Source organism: Ochlerotatus camptorhynchus, unplaced genomic scaffold (genome assembly GCF_037179485.1).
Source record: "Ochlerotatus camptorhynchus isolate MF236.1 unplaced genomic scaffold, CSIRO-AGI_Acam_v1.1 ptg000215l, whole genome shotgun sequence".
Classification (NCBI taxonomy): Eukaryota; Metazoa; Arthropoda; class Insecta; order Diptera; family Culicidae; genus Ochlerotatus; species Ochlerotatus camptorhynchus.
In genome coordinates, this window is record NW_027040705.1 from 944,159 (window position 1) to 962,720 (window position 18,562).

Consider the following 18,562-nt stretch of genomic DNA (forward strand, 5'->3'; position numbering starts at 1 on the left):
GGCTTTCATCTTTCGTCCAGCACAGCGCAAAATTCAACCCCCAAAAGACACCCCGTGGTGGTGGTGGTTCTGAAATTAATCCATCCGCATCCGGATTGTTGTGCTATTACTGGGAATATTCTTCATTGCTATTGCTGGGCGTGCATCCTCGGTTGGCATAGTAGTGAGAGTGGTTGCACATTCAACTACGAGACTGTGTAGGTAAATATACGAACAACGAACGCAAGACGAAACGGAAAATATTTTCATCTCAGTCAAGCGTTTAATTGAAGTGTAATTTAAATAACAATTAAATTTGGTAGAACTAAATCCCTGCACCACTCCGGTTCCCTCCCGCAACTGTGTAGACGGAGTTCTTCAGCAGAGCGGGAAGAAGAGGGTCTTTTCATTGTTGTGGAGATAAATGCAACCAAAACGTTAAACTCTGTTGGATATTTATTGGATGTCGAGCGAGCAGAGGATGTTTGCCGGTTGGTGAAAAACTACGGGACGGGAACTGAAATCTATTTCTTGTTTTGGACGGATCATAGCATGTTCTCATCTTCATAGAATATTATTCATGCACTTAACAAATATTCAAATAGAAACGGTTTTTATTTAATTTATTAAAGTTTGTTTATTGATCTCGTAAAAACATTATCGAGCTAAATTTGGAGGTCGAAATCGAGTCGTAAAAAATAATAATATTAATTAAAAGTTTTATGTTCAGGAATCACTGGAATGATTCAAACTGTTTATTTGGAAACATGATATAAATTAAAGTTTATTAAAACTCCACATTCACAATAAAATTACTTTTGATTAAATCTCTAAATTCTCGGTTTTTCCAGAGTGCCCAACATATTTTTTCCCGATTTCATTTAAATAACTTTTTTTTTTTTTTTTATAATGCGTTTATTTTTCCAGGCTCATTTGCTATAGCTTTGCGAAGCCAATATTCATTGATTAGATTACAAAATTACTTAAAACTAACGTTAGTAAAGCGGGGGCCGATTACTCGCGGCTATCTCGAGGTTAGGGGTGACAAATTGTAACAAATGGATGGCAGGGTAGGGATTGTGAACACAAGGTTTGGAGAGCAATGTGCTCTTGATCTCGAATTAAGCGACACTCTGATGAAAAAGACAAACATGGGGGTACACCGATGGGCAGCTAACAACTTGGGAGAACACAAGATGACACTAACTACTAAATCCTCAGATCTATCCGTTTTAAAAACACATAAATTAAATTCAAATATTCGATATCTCGGCTCGCCAAGACATCTCTAACGGGTATCGCGGGTTGTTTTCCTCGGGCCCTGAGGGATGTGGATAAATCAGATCTGGCAACACGGTGTAGGGTACACGACCAAACAACATGCTCGATATCGTGATAACCACTGCCACACGCACATAAATTGCTGCCTGAGAGCCCAATTCGATAGAAGTGCGAGTCTAACGAGCAGTGATTGGACATAAGCCTTGACATAACGCGTATAAAGTCGCGGCTCATGTCCAACCCTTTGAACCATGGTTTGTTCGACACCTGTGGGAGAATAGAATGTAACCATCTTCCCAATTCACCATCATTCCATTTGTGTTGCCAACTGATGAGGACTTGCTGACGAGCAATGGAGAAAAAATCGTTGAAGGCGATTTGTCGCTCAAAAATATCGCCTTCCATAGCGCCCACCTTAGCCAACGAGTCCGCTTTCTCATTACCCGGAATTGAGCAATGAGATGGGACCCAAGCTAAGGTGATAGTATAGGGCAGTTAGATAAAGCACTCAGTTTAGATCGTATTTCAGGCAGGAAATACGAGGAGTGCTTCATCGGCCTCATTGAACGAATAGCCTCCAATGAGCTAAGACTATCCGTAAAAATGAAATAATGGTCAGAAGGTAGTGAGGCAATTCGCTCTACTGCGTAAAATATAGCTGCGAGTTCCGCAACGTATACTGAGCATGGTTTCTGCAGTTTAAAAGAGGCGCTATGAAATTGATTAAATACACCAAATCCAGTAGAAGCATTTATGATTGACCCATCTGTGAAAAATCTTTTATCGTTACTTACATGGTGGTACTTGATTGCAAAAATTGAGGGAACAACCATCGACCGATGGTGATCTGGTATTCCATGGATTTCTTGGATCATGGTCAGATCAAAATTTACAGAGGAACTATAGAAGGCTTGAAAGCAATCACGATTGGAGATTGATGAAGAAGGGCCAACCTCCAGCGTCATGTACTCATAGTACAAACTCATGAATCTTGTTTGAGGATTTCGGTCGAGCAGCTTCTCAAAGTTTTCTATTATCAATGGGTTCATTACTTCACAACGGATAAGAAACCGGAAGGACAGTTCCGCGAAACGATCTGTCAGTGGGAGAACACCCGCGAGTACTTCGAGGCTCATCGTATGCGTCGAGTGCATACAGCCAAGCGCGATTCGGAGGCAGCGGTATTGAACCCGTTGTAGCTTCAGGATGTGTGTTTTTGCTGCGGATTGAAAGCAGAAGCTACCGTACTATAGGACCGACAAGATGGTTGTTCGATACAACCTGATCAGATCTTCCGGGTGTGCTCCCTACCAAGTTCCAGTAATTGTACGAAGAAAATTGATTCTTTGTTGGCATTTTTTTTTCACATACGCAATATGTTTTCCCCACGTGCTTTTGGAATCGAACCAGACACCTATATACTTGAAAGATATACTTTGAGTGATTGTTCTACCCTTTAGTTGAAGCTGTAACTGTGCAGGATGATGCTTCCTAGAAAAAACAACCAACTCAGTTTTCTCCGGAGAGAATTCGATACCCAGCTTCATAGCCCAAGTAGACAAATTGTCTAAGGTATCCTGCAATGGTCCTTGCAGGTCCGGTGCACTTGGTCCTATAACGGACACAACGCCGTCATCTGCAAGCTGCCTTAGCGAGCAATTTTCATCAAGACAAATTTAAATAACTAAATATAGAAAAAAAAGAATGATTGAATTCAGCAATTGATGTCACTGAAAAAAAAGTTACGGCATTTTATTTCAAACGCAAAAAAAAACCTGAAAAATCCTCTTCCCACCCCTCCATTGAAAATACATGGAATTTTGAAAATTTATTTGGTTTTAAGATTACAACAACAAGATTAAAACGCTTCATAATGGTTGAAGACTTTTTAAATATTCTTAAAAGTCTCAGAATTTTTAAATGTATCTAAGGTACATGGAAATTATTGGAAGAACACTAGGCTGAATTGATAGATTGAGCTTGATTTTTTTTTAGAAAACAATGAGATCTACGAACATTTGAATACTCGATCTGAAATATTGTTCGAAGATTGCCTGACAAAATTATTAAGATTATGAAACTAGGCCAGTTTTTCACATTCTTGAACTTGAGATTTTGACTTAATATTTCATATTTTAAATATGTCCCTAATTTAACTTTAATACAAACTTGTATGATTGTGCTCTTGTTTATAACTAGATACTATTTGAATTTCTTTCTACACAAGCTTATTGGGTTATTTTATTTTATTATTTGAAATGGAGTTACTTTTGGATGAACCCATTCTTATTTAGGTTTTATATAAAAATACATATTTAATGCTATAAACCATCCAAACTATCCTGCACTGATAATTCTTGACAAAATAGCTAAATCATCACGGTACGAGTCTTACCTATAGAAAATATACATACATGTCCATCCAATCTAGATTCATCGTTCACAATTCCATCAGATTCGATTGGCTGGAGTACTTTTGAATACTTTCTGAACAACCTACAGTCTTGAAAGAATATATGAGAGCTGTCATTTAACAGTTGGAGATCTTCAAAACCTGATCAACCTGAAGTCTTGAAAAAATATCCAAAGAACTTTTCTAATTGTTTCTAAGTGCTAGCGTCTTTGTTTCGAGGATTTTTTAAATTATCGTGGTGTTTAGTACCGTTAAATTGTAGAAAAACAATGGCAGGTAGTGTTCTCGAGTGTTGTGCAGTTTTCTCCGTTGTCAAACTCCCTAGTTGGAAAAAATAGGATAGCTTACCGTAGAACCGAAGACAACCAATCAAGAAGACTGGCAACTCTTCCATTTTCTCATACGAACGCTGTGAGACAGGTACAATCGCGTCATCTGCCGCTCAAAGGTAAATGCTTCGAACGAATTTGATAGCAAAGGTTACATCCTCAGACGAAGGGTTTGTGTATTTGCTCATTTTTCTATGCGTTGCTTCCACCTTCACTCAAGCGCAGCGCTACTGTATCTGTCGCTTGAATTTTGGCAAAGTTGCCAGTCTTCTTGATTTGTTGTCTTCGGTAGAACGCAACAATCCACCCCACCGAAAATTGCAAAACCCGCCACCAGATGGACGAACAACTGCCTGTTGGGAGGCCATGAGGGGTGGCGATAGAGATGGTCATTTTTAATGGAGGATAACGGACACGACAAACTGGCGATGAAAGACGAATGGCCGGGGTCACTGGCCGACAGCCTGGAGCAGTGACCCAATGACTCACTCATTTTTCAAATTAATATTCACTGATCGTAAAACCACCAGCGAAAACGGTTGATCAAGCAAGCAAGCTAGCTAAATTTAATTGGAATAGCGAACCAACGTGAAAACATAATCTAATAGTGGAAACTGTTAAAAGTGTGAGGAGAGAGTCAAGGTCAGCAGGTAAAAGACAATAATTACCATTTTGGTTAAAATGGTCCTAATATCAAATGTATTTTTTTTTTTTTTTTTTTTTTTTATTTATTATAGTCACTTTAACACTCTTGGGTCATTCGTGACTTGTCCGGGGGTGAGATTTGAACTCGTGACTCCGGCGTGAGAGGTATGGATGCTAACCACTACGCCGGAGTCGCCCCCAACAAATGTATTTGACCATTAGGACCCCCGTTGTATTTAGTACAGATCACCTGTACACAGTGAAGTTCCGGTAGACGTACCGGAAGGTAACACCGTCACTGCCTGCCGGCCTGAGTTCGTCACCAACTCGTCGTAGGCCCAGGACGTGTAACCCGGTGCTCGTCATATTCACCCCGTACAGCAAGCGCGTGAAGGAGGTACACGACGAGGAAATGGAGAGGAAGCAAACGTCGACCGAGGACAAGCGGTCGACGATCGAAGACACGTGGTGGAGGTGTTGCGAGGGGCCCCGACGAAGAAAACAGGTTAGATAGATTTTAAGAAAGTAGGAGAAGAAGGGAGTAATTAAAGAGATAAAAGAGGGAGAGTAAAAGTTGTCAGGAAAGGGAAATAAATCTTTAACCAAGGTTGCAAAGACTCATTTCAGCTAAAATAATGTTTTTCGGAATAATAAAACCAAAAGATGGTATGATGGCATGTTTTACTTGTAACTTACAAGAAGAGGTTACAAAGTATGCGTTGAAAACATGAAACCTGTAAATTTTGCTTTCTATGAGTCACAATCAGCGATTTGCTGATCGCTGAGTGAGTGAGTGAGTGAGTGAGTGAGTTTGTGAAAAATCGCTGATTGTGACTCTCATGAAGTGAAATAAACAGGTTTAATATGTCAAACACATTCTTTGCAACCTCTTCTTGTATCCTACCAATTCAAAATTTGATCATGGCATCTAATTATTTCATAATTTAGAAAAACATTGTTTTAGCTGAAATGAGTCTTTGCAACCTTGTCTTTAACATGAGTTGTGAAGTGCTTGTGGAGTTTTTTTCTGTGTGTCACATGCGATCATTCCCTGACCCGTGTAATTGCAATCGATAAGCGTGCCGACCCTGAGGACATTGGAGAAAGGGAGTCTCAGAAGTGCTCCTGACTGAGGTGGTTGACACTTACATATCTTTGTCTATCTGGAGATTTTTTGAATATTTCCTGCATTTTTTTCATCTCTCTTAATTCTACGAAGATATCTGAACATCTTTGAACTTCTTAAAAGACCCCCATCTACAAATATTCTTGAACATCTGGAAAGTTCCCTGAAATTTAACAAAGTTCCCATAATTTCCAAGAAGTTCATTGAACTTTTTTGAAGTAAGATCTCTGACAAACTGCAACAAAGATCCCTAAACTGAAGCGAGGATTCCTCATTTTTTAATCTTCTACAAAATTCCCTGTACTTATATGAAGATTCATGGAGCTTCTTAAAATGCTACGACTATGGGAGGCGGAGGCGGATTCAGACGATAGTGCGATACGTGCAATGTTCCACTTACTGTGGAGCATTTCTTATGCGAATGCCCCCAGTACCACGGACCCCGTTCCCTTTACGGGATCTCAGGTAGCATCAGGGATACCCTGAGGAATGTCCCATCCAGCATCGCTGCACTATTCTGCTTCCTTCAGGAGGCAGGTCTGATTAACCAAATTTAAACACCCCTAGCAACGACAACGGACAATGATTCGGACTTAAAACTATACCTCGGCAACAAATACTGACTCGGACACGGATGAACGAAGATATTGAACCAAGCAAAGCACGTACAAGGACACGGAAATGGACGAATGACGGCACTAAAATTAAACACAGCGATTACAAAGAAAAAGGACACGGAACTTGACCACTTGACCACGATTATTCAAAAGGACAGCAACATCGGTAGCATTAAAGGAAAATTCCCAACTCTGAAATATTAAAACTCTGTTATTATGGAGACTCCCTTCTGGAGCTCCCGCCCATCTCCTAACTCCGTATCCTCGGGGTTCTCTTCTGGAACCTCACCTCCCTTTCCTATTAGCTCTGTAATTAGGGGAACTCCCGTCTGAAGTCCCCACCCCGCGTTTTTAAGAGATGAACCAGCCCAAGGCTGAAAATCTCTCTAATAAAACCAAAAAAAAAAATGCTACGAAACTCCCAAAACTTCTACAAAGTATACGTTTATCGTTGATTTTCCACGAAGTGCGACATTTCTTGAACTTTTACGTAATTCCCTCAACTATTCCAAGCTCATGAGGCTAAAAGTATCCTGAAATTATAGAAAGATCCCTGAACAATGATGAGGTTCCTTGAAATTAAATAATGTTTAACTTCTACGAAGATCCCAAGAAATAGAGTTCCCAGTTCTACGCAGTTTTCTGAACTTTTCCAAAGCTCCCTGAGTATCTGATTTTTTTCTGAAGCTATAAGATGTTCCCAGAATTTCTAATAAATGTTGTTACCTTCTACGATGCTCCCTGAACTTCTTAGAAGTCCTTGAAGTTTTACGAAGTTCCCTGAGGTTAGAGGTCACCGGTTATACTATCAATTAAATTTCGATATAATATAAATTCTCGATATTGTTTCTTCTAGTCTAGAACATTAGGAAATGTGGACGTTCATAAAAATTAATTAAAATAAAAAGTAACCTCGAAACTGCTTGATGAAATACCGGTGTATAAAAAAACACCCAAAATTCCAGGAGTGGGGAGCTAGATAATCCGCGTGGGGGAGGCTTGGCACCCCTGTTAACTATGCCAATGAATTTTAAGGAGAGCTGCATGGAAATATGATTAATAATTCAATGGAAATCTAATTCTTAAAATGGCTCAAAACATTATTTGCAGAATTTCATGCTAGTTTGAAAATAGTTTCAATAGCATACCTTAATTCTAAATGGCATACCAAGAGATTTCCGACGAATATTCTAAGCTAATTATAAACAAAATTATGTAGAGAAATTAAACAAATTCTCACGAGAATTATTAAAAATGCGATGATAAATTAAGAGTGAATTTTAAAAGTTTTCAGAAAGGAATTCCTAAAGTGTTCTAAACATAATTCCGAGACGGTTATGGAGAAATTTTCTTGGGAATACCGGATAGAATCATAAGTTTATTGAAGGAAATAAGAAATTAAATTCCCAGTTTTTTTCCCGGTTTCAAATAAACTGCTAAATATGATAAAAAAAAGGAATACCGGCATGATTGATTTCAGCAATTGATGTTATTGGAACCAAAATTGTGGCATTTTATTTTAAATGCAGAATACCGGGGACACTACGCCCTTTATTGAAAAAGCAAGAAAATTTACAGAATTTTGATAATTTACATGGTTTTATAATTTGCATAATTTAGATAAGTTCGAAGTTTAAATGTTCTTAAATGTCTCAATACTTTGAAATCTATTTAAGTCACATGCAAATTATTCAAACGGCACTGATTGATTAAGCATGTTTTTTTATATAAATCAATGAGATGCACGGAATAAATTGAGTTTTAGGAAGACGTTTTGATTGGAAATCCATATCAAATTTTTCTCAAGAGCAATTGTTGTAGTCGTCGGTGAGGTCAACAACGGGATCGAAACATAGTAACAACAAATTGAACGGAAACTTGATCTTAATTGTTTTGTGATATAAGGAGCTCAGTAGCCTATTGGCGACCGATTTTGCTTACTGAGCAGAAGACCGTGCGTTTAAACCCGAGCTCTTTCGTGCTATTGAATCGTTAGAACATCAATTCAGTATATCGTTTACCAAAACGAATCCTGTTGCAATCCCAACCCTTTTATCCAACATTCCAGTGATTTCTCGTGAAACTGCATAGGATTTCTCGGCTTCTTACACTCAAAAAATTTTAAAATCTAAATAGATTAAAAGTTACACACTTAGAAAAAATCACCGGCTTCGGTAATTCATTTACCGAATTCTCAACAGCTGAACGGTCGGCAATGTTTTCGGTAATCGAGAACATTACCGAAATATCTGTAAACTGGATCAGCAAAATTAGCTGTCAAATTTACCGAACGATCGGTAATGTTTACCGATGTGCATTGCTTGATTTGTAGTCGACTTTTCCGGAGAACTGTAATTTTGAGGACGATATGCAAATCGAAAATTACCGAGAGGTCTGTAATTTTTTAAAAAGGTCACCGACTCAACTGTAATTTGCTTTAATATTGTTTCAAGGTGGCGGTCACTGCAACCCATGCCAAAATTTGGCTGCAGTCGCGATCAATAAGTTAGTGTTGCAAATTGCACCACCAACAAAACCGTTCGCGACGATCTGAAAACTTAAGTTTTTGTCGGAAAGATTCGGCGCTACACTGAAAACAAGGAAGCGTTGGAAGAAGATTCCTAATGCTGTTTTCAGATCGTCGCCAACGGGAATGGAACTTTGACAGAAAAAAACAAGCAACAACATCGGCCATCTGTAATCGGTATTTATTTGGATAACGAAAATTAATTATTTGCGGAAATTATCTACGATTCGCTCATCTTGGCGTTGCATAACAGCCTCCATAATTTAACCTTTTTTATTTTTCACAAACACCGCTTTTAATGTTACCTAGACCGTTACCGAACTCAGTAATGGAACGCTTTGTTTGCCGAAACTTCAGTAAAATATTTCACCGAAGTCAGTGATGAACCTGATTTACAGACCTGCCGGTAAAAATGTTTACCGTTTTCGGTAAATTAAAATAAAATTACCGAAATTCGGTCATTCCATTTACAGTTTTCAGCAATAAAGCGAGAAAATACCGAAACATCTGTAATTTTTAGCATTACCGATCTAAGACGGTAATTTTTTTACCGAACTCAGGGTATCTGTTTAAGTGTGTACCAAGGAATCAAAAATATCTCCAAATGACAAAATGACAAGCGATCAACGAACCGAATAATAACGCTATGTTAGAAGTGGAAAGCAATAATGATATAATCTTCTTCGTTCTTTTTCATGACAATCAGCCCGTGCGACACAACTCACTCGGGGCGGTAGAAGGAAACGAGCAAATGGTTGGCAAGCTGCTTCACGAAGTAAACCCGAAGATGATACACGTGTGTTAATGGGAATTTTTTTGTTATGTCTTTTCTCGATTCATATCAAGCTTTGTCCTCATTCGTGTATATTGCAACAAAGCAGGCAAGCAATATATCATTATCCTTCTACCACTCGGAGCGAGCTATGTTACAGAGCGAGTTTGTCATGGTAGTCGTAGCAACCGTTTTGTCTGTATCGTTGGTTGCTTTATGTGTTTGGATTCGCTGAAAGTTACACTAAATCGCAACTCTCCTGACCGACGCATAGTTTGGAATAAAGAGAGAAAATACGAACTTAGTATAAAATTGGTTTGTACCTGAAAAAGCATAAAACAGCATTATCCGTGAAATGCATACACATGATTTATTTGGAGAAATGCATTTTTGTCTTCTTTTACATTTTCTTGTTTCAATTTATTGTTTACAAATCAAAATAAAAGCATTTGATCAAGAATAATTTATTCATAGCAAAATAGCTGATACATTTTACAGTTGTTTTTATAAAAATGAATTTAAACTAAATTTACTAACCATTCCTGTGCCACTAGAACTATGCTACCTACAAACTAGCAGCACAATATGAAGAAAGATCAGCTACAGAGGCAAGGTGAGGTTTTCGGTGAAGAAATCTGACCGATTCCCGACCAGGCCTATCTAGGTGCAAACGATCGAGTCTTGGGACGATAACTGGTTACCGTGGAATTGCAGAAATCGGTGGTACTCTTACAGTGGTCCATTTCGCAGTGTAAGTTTTAATTCATCTAGGATTTGGGGTGCAGGGAAATTGAAGTTGATGAGCCAAGCTGTGGGCAGAGAAAATGGAATTTTGAAATAGGGTTCTTTTAGCAATGTTCAGGGACTGAAAACTTACGTCCATATAATTTCTCCTGGGGCAGATCCTATGGAAGTTGAGATACCGTTTGTAGATTCTTTGATGACCCTCACCGTGTTGATCCGCAAGACTTACGAGGGAAGCTCTCCGGGCATCAATGGTGACATCACATTGTACAGGACATTCGGTCCCGGTTACATGGGTTAGTTTTCCTTTTTGGGAGATCCAATCTGCTCGGTGGTGGCTAGCATGTTATTTGTGAAAATGAAATAACTTTGAACCCGAATTCTTCCTAAAAATAAAGGTAATCATGTATTTTATCCAAACTTAGGTTTATGAAAACTATACCATTAAAGGCCCAAGCGCAATGACAGCGGAAGCGGAACGGCAGCGGCAGCGGAAAAGCCCGATCAGAGTTTTAGCCTACTTGTCGGATTGAAAACAAGTTAGAATCAAATCGACTTCGGTTAGGCAGCTTGATGTCATATGTGACAGCTGTCAAACTTTCCGTTTCCGTTCCGCTTCCGTCCACATTGCGTTTGGGCCTTAACTGTTGAACTTTCAGCATTCTTTTTAATGTTATTTAAATTACTAATTGTTTTCCATCCAAAAACGAACTTGATCGGCTACATGAGCCATTGCGATTGAATTGTAATTTTTATTATGAAATTTATATATCCTCGGTATACACTGTAAGAATCTCACAGCGTTATTCTGACTTAGTATAATTTTGAAGAGAATTTTAATCGGATCAATGTATAAAATTTGCATATCCCAAAATGATTAGATTTAAATCTATCTTTGCTTAGTAATATTTTTGAGTGTACATAGCGGTTATCACGTCAACACATTCCTACCCATTCCTTTCTTGACTTGTGTTCGGGCGCGGCCTGTGCTGGTATTACCATAGAGGTAACTCTAAGACCACTGGGTCCCGAAGAAAATCATTATTATTTTTGGCTCACTCAGTACCAGAACAACGGTCCCAAGCAGTCCCAAGCTATTTCACTCACCCCTGCATGTTCTGCATGAATCCACACACCCCTGATGTTATCTGTCAAACTTTCATAGCAAATCAAAACAAACATAGTGTAGTAATAGAATTTCAACTAGAATAGGGTACGTTAATCGTTTGCTTGGGACCAATAGGCTACTAAAGTGGTGAGCCAATTTAAAATCGTTAGTTTCGTATTGATTGTTGGTATTACCTAGTTTGAGATCACCAGTTTTTACACCTAGAGGATGAATACTAGTCTCAAGCATCATCTATTGGTTCTCTGTGTAATTGCAGCTGAGCTGGCAATAACATACACACTTAGAAAAAATCACCGGCTTCGGTAATTCATTTACCGAATCCTCAACAGCTGAACGGTCGGCAATGTTTTCGGTAATCGAGAACATTACCGAAATATCTGTAAACTGGATCAGCAAAATTAGCTGTCAAATTTACCGAACGATCGGTAATGTTTACCGATGTGCATTGCTTGATTTGTAGTCGACTTTACCGGAGAACTGTAATTTTGAGGACGATATGCAAATCGAAAATTACCGAGAGGTCTGTAATTTTTTAAAAAGGTCACCGACTCAACTGTAATTTGCTTTAATATTGTTTCAAGGTGGCGGTCACTGCAACCCATGCAAAAATTTGGCTGCAGTCGCGATCAATAAGTTAGTGTTGCAAATTGCACCACCAACAAAACCGTTCGCGACGATCTGAAAACTTAAGTTTTTGTCGGAAAGATTCGGCGCTACACTGAAAACAAGGAAGCGTTGGAAGAAGATTCCTAATGCTGTTTTCAGATCGTCGCCAACGGGAATGGAACTTTGACAGAAAAAAACAAGCAACAACATCGGCCATCTGTAATCGGTATTTATTTGGATAACGAAAATTAATTATTTGCGGAAATTATCTACGATTCGCTCATCTTGGCGTTGCATAACAGCCTCCATAATTTAACCTTTTTTATTTTTCACAAACACCGCTTTTAATGTTACCTAGACCGTTACCGAACTCAGTAATGGAAGGCTTTGTTTGCCGAAACTTCAGTAAAATATTTCACCGAAGTCAGTGATGAACCTGATTTACAGACCTGCCGGTAAAAATGTTTACCGTTTTCGGTAAATTAAAATAAAATTACCGAAATTCGGTCATTCCATTTACAGTTTTCAGCAATAAAGCGAGAAAATACCGAAACATCTGTAATTTTTAGCATTACCGATCTAAGACGGTAATTTTTTTTACCGAACTCAGGGTATCTGTTTAAGTGTGTAGCATCTACGGGCGGTCAATCATGCTCATGCTCAAATCAATAAAATGCACGGAATAACATTTGAAATCACAGATTAAGTTTTTTTATGAAGATAACATGTGATTTTTTTTAAATAATTTGAGGTGAGGCCAGTTTTTAACATTCTTGAACTTTGCGAGATTTCTATCTTCAAATATGACGTATAAAAAAAACGCATGACTCGTGGACTTGGACAGCATAGGCATTCTCCAAAGAATTGCAATGAGATTTGAACAGAAATTCCAGGTTAATCTGAAAAATATTTCAAGAAAATTGTATGGAGAACTACAGGTAAATACTAAGGTAGTTCTTTTTTTTTTTTTTTTGTTTATTAATTTATTTGATAAGGCTCAACCGAATTAACTTTACAGAGCCGAGGATTCTTGGTCACTATACAATACATATTAAAACTATAGTCAAAAGGTACAACACAATAAATACTTTATCTTCCGCTATCCAAAAAGCCTCCTCCATCAGAACTGGAGCCGCTTCCAGTGGTTTCATTGTATGGCAAATTGTTGTACGCCAACGAGGGTCAGAGCGCGTCCATTGCAGCAATGGACGCAAAACGTGGTCAGCACTCACACACTCATCACGAAACGGTTGCTTTCCAAAGTCGACGACGCATCGACCGAAAGAACTGCTGATGAAGAACAATGAGGAGGACCACACAATGGTTGCTGCCGAGAAAACAGACGATCGCGTAGCACACATCGAGAGTGGCCTGCTTTTGTCGACAGCCGAGTGAACACTGAAAGGTAGTTCTGAAGAGACTATTATGGGGATTGTGAATAGTATTCAAGGCAACTCAAAAGGAAATCGGAATGAATTTAAAGAAACATTTCAAGCGGATCTGGAAGGGGATTCAAAATGAATTAATCATAAGGCAAATTTAATAATGATATGACTTCAATCCTGATACTACTACCTACGGCTGAAAATCTATAAAATGTCGATCAATCAATTAATCAATGACAAAATTCTGAGGAGAGCGGCAACGAAATATAGATAATAATTATAAGAGAATCTAATTCTTAACCTTTCAGTACTCGCGCCTTTGTACAAAGTACAACACGAAAAAAAACTACTTACTTAAGGGGTTACGCCTACACGCAAACCAAAAATTTATTACAATGAATGTTAGTTCCATTTCCTATCATCCTCTGTTCATGAACAATGTTAGAAGTTGACCTTGCAGAAGATGTAATGGTTTTTTGCCTTTTTTATTTCGTGTTCTGTCTGTGCTTTCACCTGCACAAGCAAGCATTTGCCTTGATTTTTATGTATAACATGGTAGCACGACGCACACACTTGCCTCGAATCTCTCCAGCAGAAAAAGCATACGAAGTCGAGTGTGAGAGGAAATGAGCGCTTCTTGTTCGCTTTTAGGCTATCCTTATTCAGAAGCATGGAGAGAGCAGTGGAGAAAGCACAGGTCTGATAATCGCAACGTTCGTTGTTCGAGTTCAGTCGGCAACCTTTTCCTATTTTTTTCGACATAATTAATTTACCTCACTAATCACTCTTCATTTTTCGGTCTCCAATTTTCTTGCATTGGACCGCAGCTAGGTATATCGCATCCTCGGTTCAAGCGGTCTCCACTTACATCCTTTGATGATGAATCCCACATAATTGTAAGCGAATCTTACATCCACCGGTTGGATGTACCTGCAAACTTTCAAAAATCGTTTTTTTATTGTCCTAATCGAAAGCATATAAAATCAAGAATATTTCCTCAAAAGATCAAGTTGATCCGATGAAAATTGTGAAAGTTATGCGATGTACAAAAATATTCACTTATAGTGGACTAAACCCAACTTGAAACTTTAAACGCGATTATCTCGGAATCATATTTTCAAAACCGGTGCCAAAAATTTCTCGAAATGTATACATTCGATTCGTCCGATTCGTTTTGATTTCTGTTCAGTACTATTGCAGTCCACGATCGTTCGGATTTCGCCTATCATTTAATTTTGATTTTTTACAGCCGATCAAAGCCAAATTTTAAGGATCAAAAATCGGCACTTCAACTTTGCAAGGTCGCCATTTTGCCAAAAAAATTTTAAAAAAAACCGAACGATCAAGGACTAGTTTAACACATGCTTAACGATTTGGCATGGTGCAAAAAGCGTTTTTTAGAACATCGTCCACGGGGAGCAGCCGTGCGGGGCACCAGGACCTCGTTTTTACAGCATCGACTGATAATGATGTACCATTTAATGTGTGTTCAATGAATGGCAGAAAACCGATTTTCAATATGTTGCGTCGTTTTCGAGAAAAAAAAATCCAAATTTTCGCTTTTTTTCGGTCTTGCAGGTAGGCGTAACCCCTTAAGAACTCGTTGAACGTGAAACTAAACATGATTTATTAAATTGAATACCTACGTCCAATAGACCAATACTTGTAGAATATTTTGCAGAATATCAGGTTTCAAGAAGTGCCCTCAAGGTGAAAATAACATATTGTTGTATTTTGTACAACGCGCGAGTGCTCGTGTTACAAAAGTTGACACGAGTACTGAATGGTTATTATAGCTAAAAAAAATCTTAGCAGAATTTTAAGCTAGTATGAAGATAGTTTCAAGATAATTTCAAAAAGATTTATAAGAATTTTTAATAAATATCAAATAGATTGGGAGAGTTTGGCTGGAAATTTTGAGCATATTTCCATAGAAACTCTCAGTAATGTTCCAGGAGATTCAGAAGAAATGTTCAAGGAAATTTTAAAGAGAATTTCTCGATAATTCCTGATCCTCCTCAAGAGCATTTTGAGAAGCATTGCAAGGAAATTCACAAAATTGCAGACTTTTTCAGCGTCGTCGAGTAATGACATCAAAATTTCCGGTGGGTTAGCTGAGACCTCGGCAAAATTCCCGTTTGCTAGCTGAATTTCGGCAAATTTTTCACTGAGATGTAGCAAAATAAAATGCTCGGTGGTGCCAATCTCGGTAAAAAATCTAAATTTGCGGATTGCAGATAGGATACCACACTGTTCATGGAGTTCAAAGTTACATAACAGTGAGCAATCAATGTTCTATTATGCTGATGGAAAGGCAGTAAATGTACGCATTTCGCCTGCGGGGGCAACCTTCAATATGTGCGATGATCTTCCACCAGAGTTTCCAGATTGTGATCTAGCGTTGGTGGTGGGAAAATACGGTGATGTGAAGCGTGTCACTCGGTAAAAATTCCCTGTGGACTTGGGATTCGACATTCACACAGGTATAAAAAAGGAAATTCCCAACTCGCTGGATTTCCTCAAACGGAAGGGTTATAAATACTATCGAGGGAACAAAAACGTGTGTGTCTTATGAAAAATGGAGGGGCATCGAATGGATTCCTGCCCACGCGCAAGAACCGGAAGCTGGTACGCTGGTGTAGTGACTGGAGGTACATCGCCAATAGACATCAACAATAAAGTCATGGAGGAAGCGGTTGAGGTGCTGGAGGTGGTGGAGATGGATTTGACGTCCCGGATGTCGAGAAGGACAGTGGAGAGGAAGCAAGCGATGTTCAGAAACAGGAGCGTACTACCATAGAGGTAAATCTAAGACTAGAAGGTCCCGAAGAAACGTGCTCAACTAATCGATACACCCCTCGAAACATAGAAAAATCCACGAACCCCTCATTTTAACTTTCATAGCGAATCAAAACAAACATAGTGTAGTACTAGAATGTCGAATAGAATGGGGTACGTTAATCGATTTGCTTGGAACCAATAGGCTTGACAATCCAGCTTCTCACTCTTCCGCTCTTGTTTCGAGGCATGCATCGATTAGCTTGAGACCGAAGATAGTACCAGAGCTGAGCCAAAAAGTTAAGCACGTTTCTTCGGGACCTCCTGGTATTAGAGGTAGCTCTACACACTTAATTTTTTTTTTTTTGCCGAGGTGGGCACCACCGAGCAGATCGGCATTTTATTTTGCTGAATCTCGGCAAGTTTTTCACTGAGATGAGTTGCTCGGTGGTGCCCTTCCCTTGGCGTGATCAGAGAAGTTATGCCTCATCCCGGCGGTGCCGACTGGGATTGAACCCAGGCCTGCTGGGGTGAGAGGCAATCACGATTACCACTACACCACTGGCGCCACAATACCACTATACTTTGAAACCCATTAGATGTTCACTCAAAATGATACATGTTTGAATTTTAATATCGAGTTCAAATACTCTTCTAGAATGTTCGCAATCCAATCGCTCTACGATTTTATCATAGAGGTAACTCTAAGACAAGTAGGTCCCTAAGAAACGTGCTCAACTTTTTGGCTCACCTCTGGTACTCTCTTCGGTCCCAAGCTAGTCGAATCACCCCTCGAAACATAGGAAAATCTAATAACCCCTCATTTTATCTGTCAAACTTTCATAGCGAATCAAAACAAACATTGTGTAGTACTAGAATTTTGACTAGAATGGGATACGTTAATCGATTTGCTAGGGACCAATAGGCTAGTCAAGTAGTGAGCCAATTTAAAATCGTTAGTTTCCACCGGTTGATTTTATGTTGTATCTATAAAACTTCCTCATGATTCAAACGAAAACTAATATCCGGATCAATAATATATATCAATAAGCAAACTGAAGCCCTACTTAATCTCCACCACATGTCTAATTTGTGTACATACGTAAATTATATCCGAAAATGACTCCCTAGTATAAAACAGCCCACATATCTCCCACCACCAAACGATTCTTAATTCAGTCACCATAAAGATCTCACTAATGAATTTTGCAATGCACGATGATTATCATAATGACGATAATAATCCGTGAAATATTGTCACACAAAACGATGAACGGGAGAGTGTCTTTATTACTTGTTTACCACTCTGAATCCTTCGATGAACAACCGCTGCCACCACCACCGAGCAAGTGGTATTTGAAGCATCTGTGCCCGAATGGCAAACAACATATTGTCTGCGTTTATGTAGTGTGTGAATGATGCAGCAGCAGGGGAAAGAAATAAACCTCAGTTCGATCCAGAAGGCACAATTGGGAAACAACAAAGCCCTTTTGCTGTGTGGCTGCGGGTTTAACCAAAGGATTAAACTTGAGGCAAACAATAAATGCAAAAGGGAAAAATTGAGCACAGAAACTCGAGAGGTGGAGGGAGGAACAATTTGAATTCTGTAAAACTCTGTAGTAAACTCATTTGTAGCTCATGATTCAACAAATACTATTTATCAAATATATTATTGCATCACTATTATCAAACTTGCGTCTCCTGATCTGCCAGATACCAACATCCATCATCTCCTGCGATTTGCTTAATCTGCCCTGGACATACCCCTGGGAGGACCTTGGAAGGAATTTCCAGTACTGTTACCGGAGCACTTTTAATCAATCTTTCTTCAACGGCAAGCTTCGTATGGCTGCCTCCAGCATTGCGTTTCCGAATGGTGAAGATGTCCCGCGTCTTGCCCATCGGTATAAGGGGTCTAGCCTGTGGTACAGGATTGTAACAAGTATCCAACGTGGCATGATCTCCACATGCCAAGCAAATTCGTGGGCCATTAATTTTCGAAACAACGCCAGCAGACACAGACAGGTGCTTACTTTTCGAATAAAGTTGGTGTTCCAGTTGTTTGTAACCTTGAATCACTTTCATGAGCTGCATTCTCACCGACTCCAGATCGTCAAGTCCTGCCTTTTTCAGCAAAAGCTTTTCCAACTCGTACATCTTTGCACGAATCAGTGTTTGCTGATTGAAGTCGTCCTCGTGCAGCAGGGCAATACTCCTGGATACCTCCGCTT

The 18,562-nt window shown here is 39.1% G+C and overlaps 1 protein-coding gene across 2 annotated transcripts in view; it reads left to right on the forward strand.

Moving 5' to 3' along the window:
- Positions 1-18,562, forward strand: part of conv (convoluted) — a 378,533-nt gene that overhangs the window by 121,926 nt on the left and 238,045 nt on the right. The window lies entirely within an intron of this gene.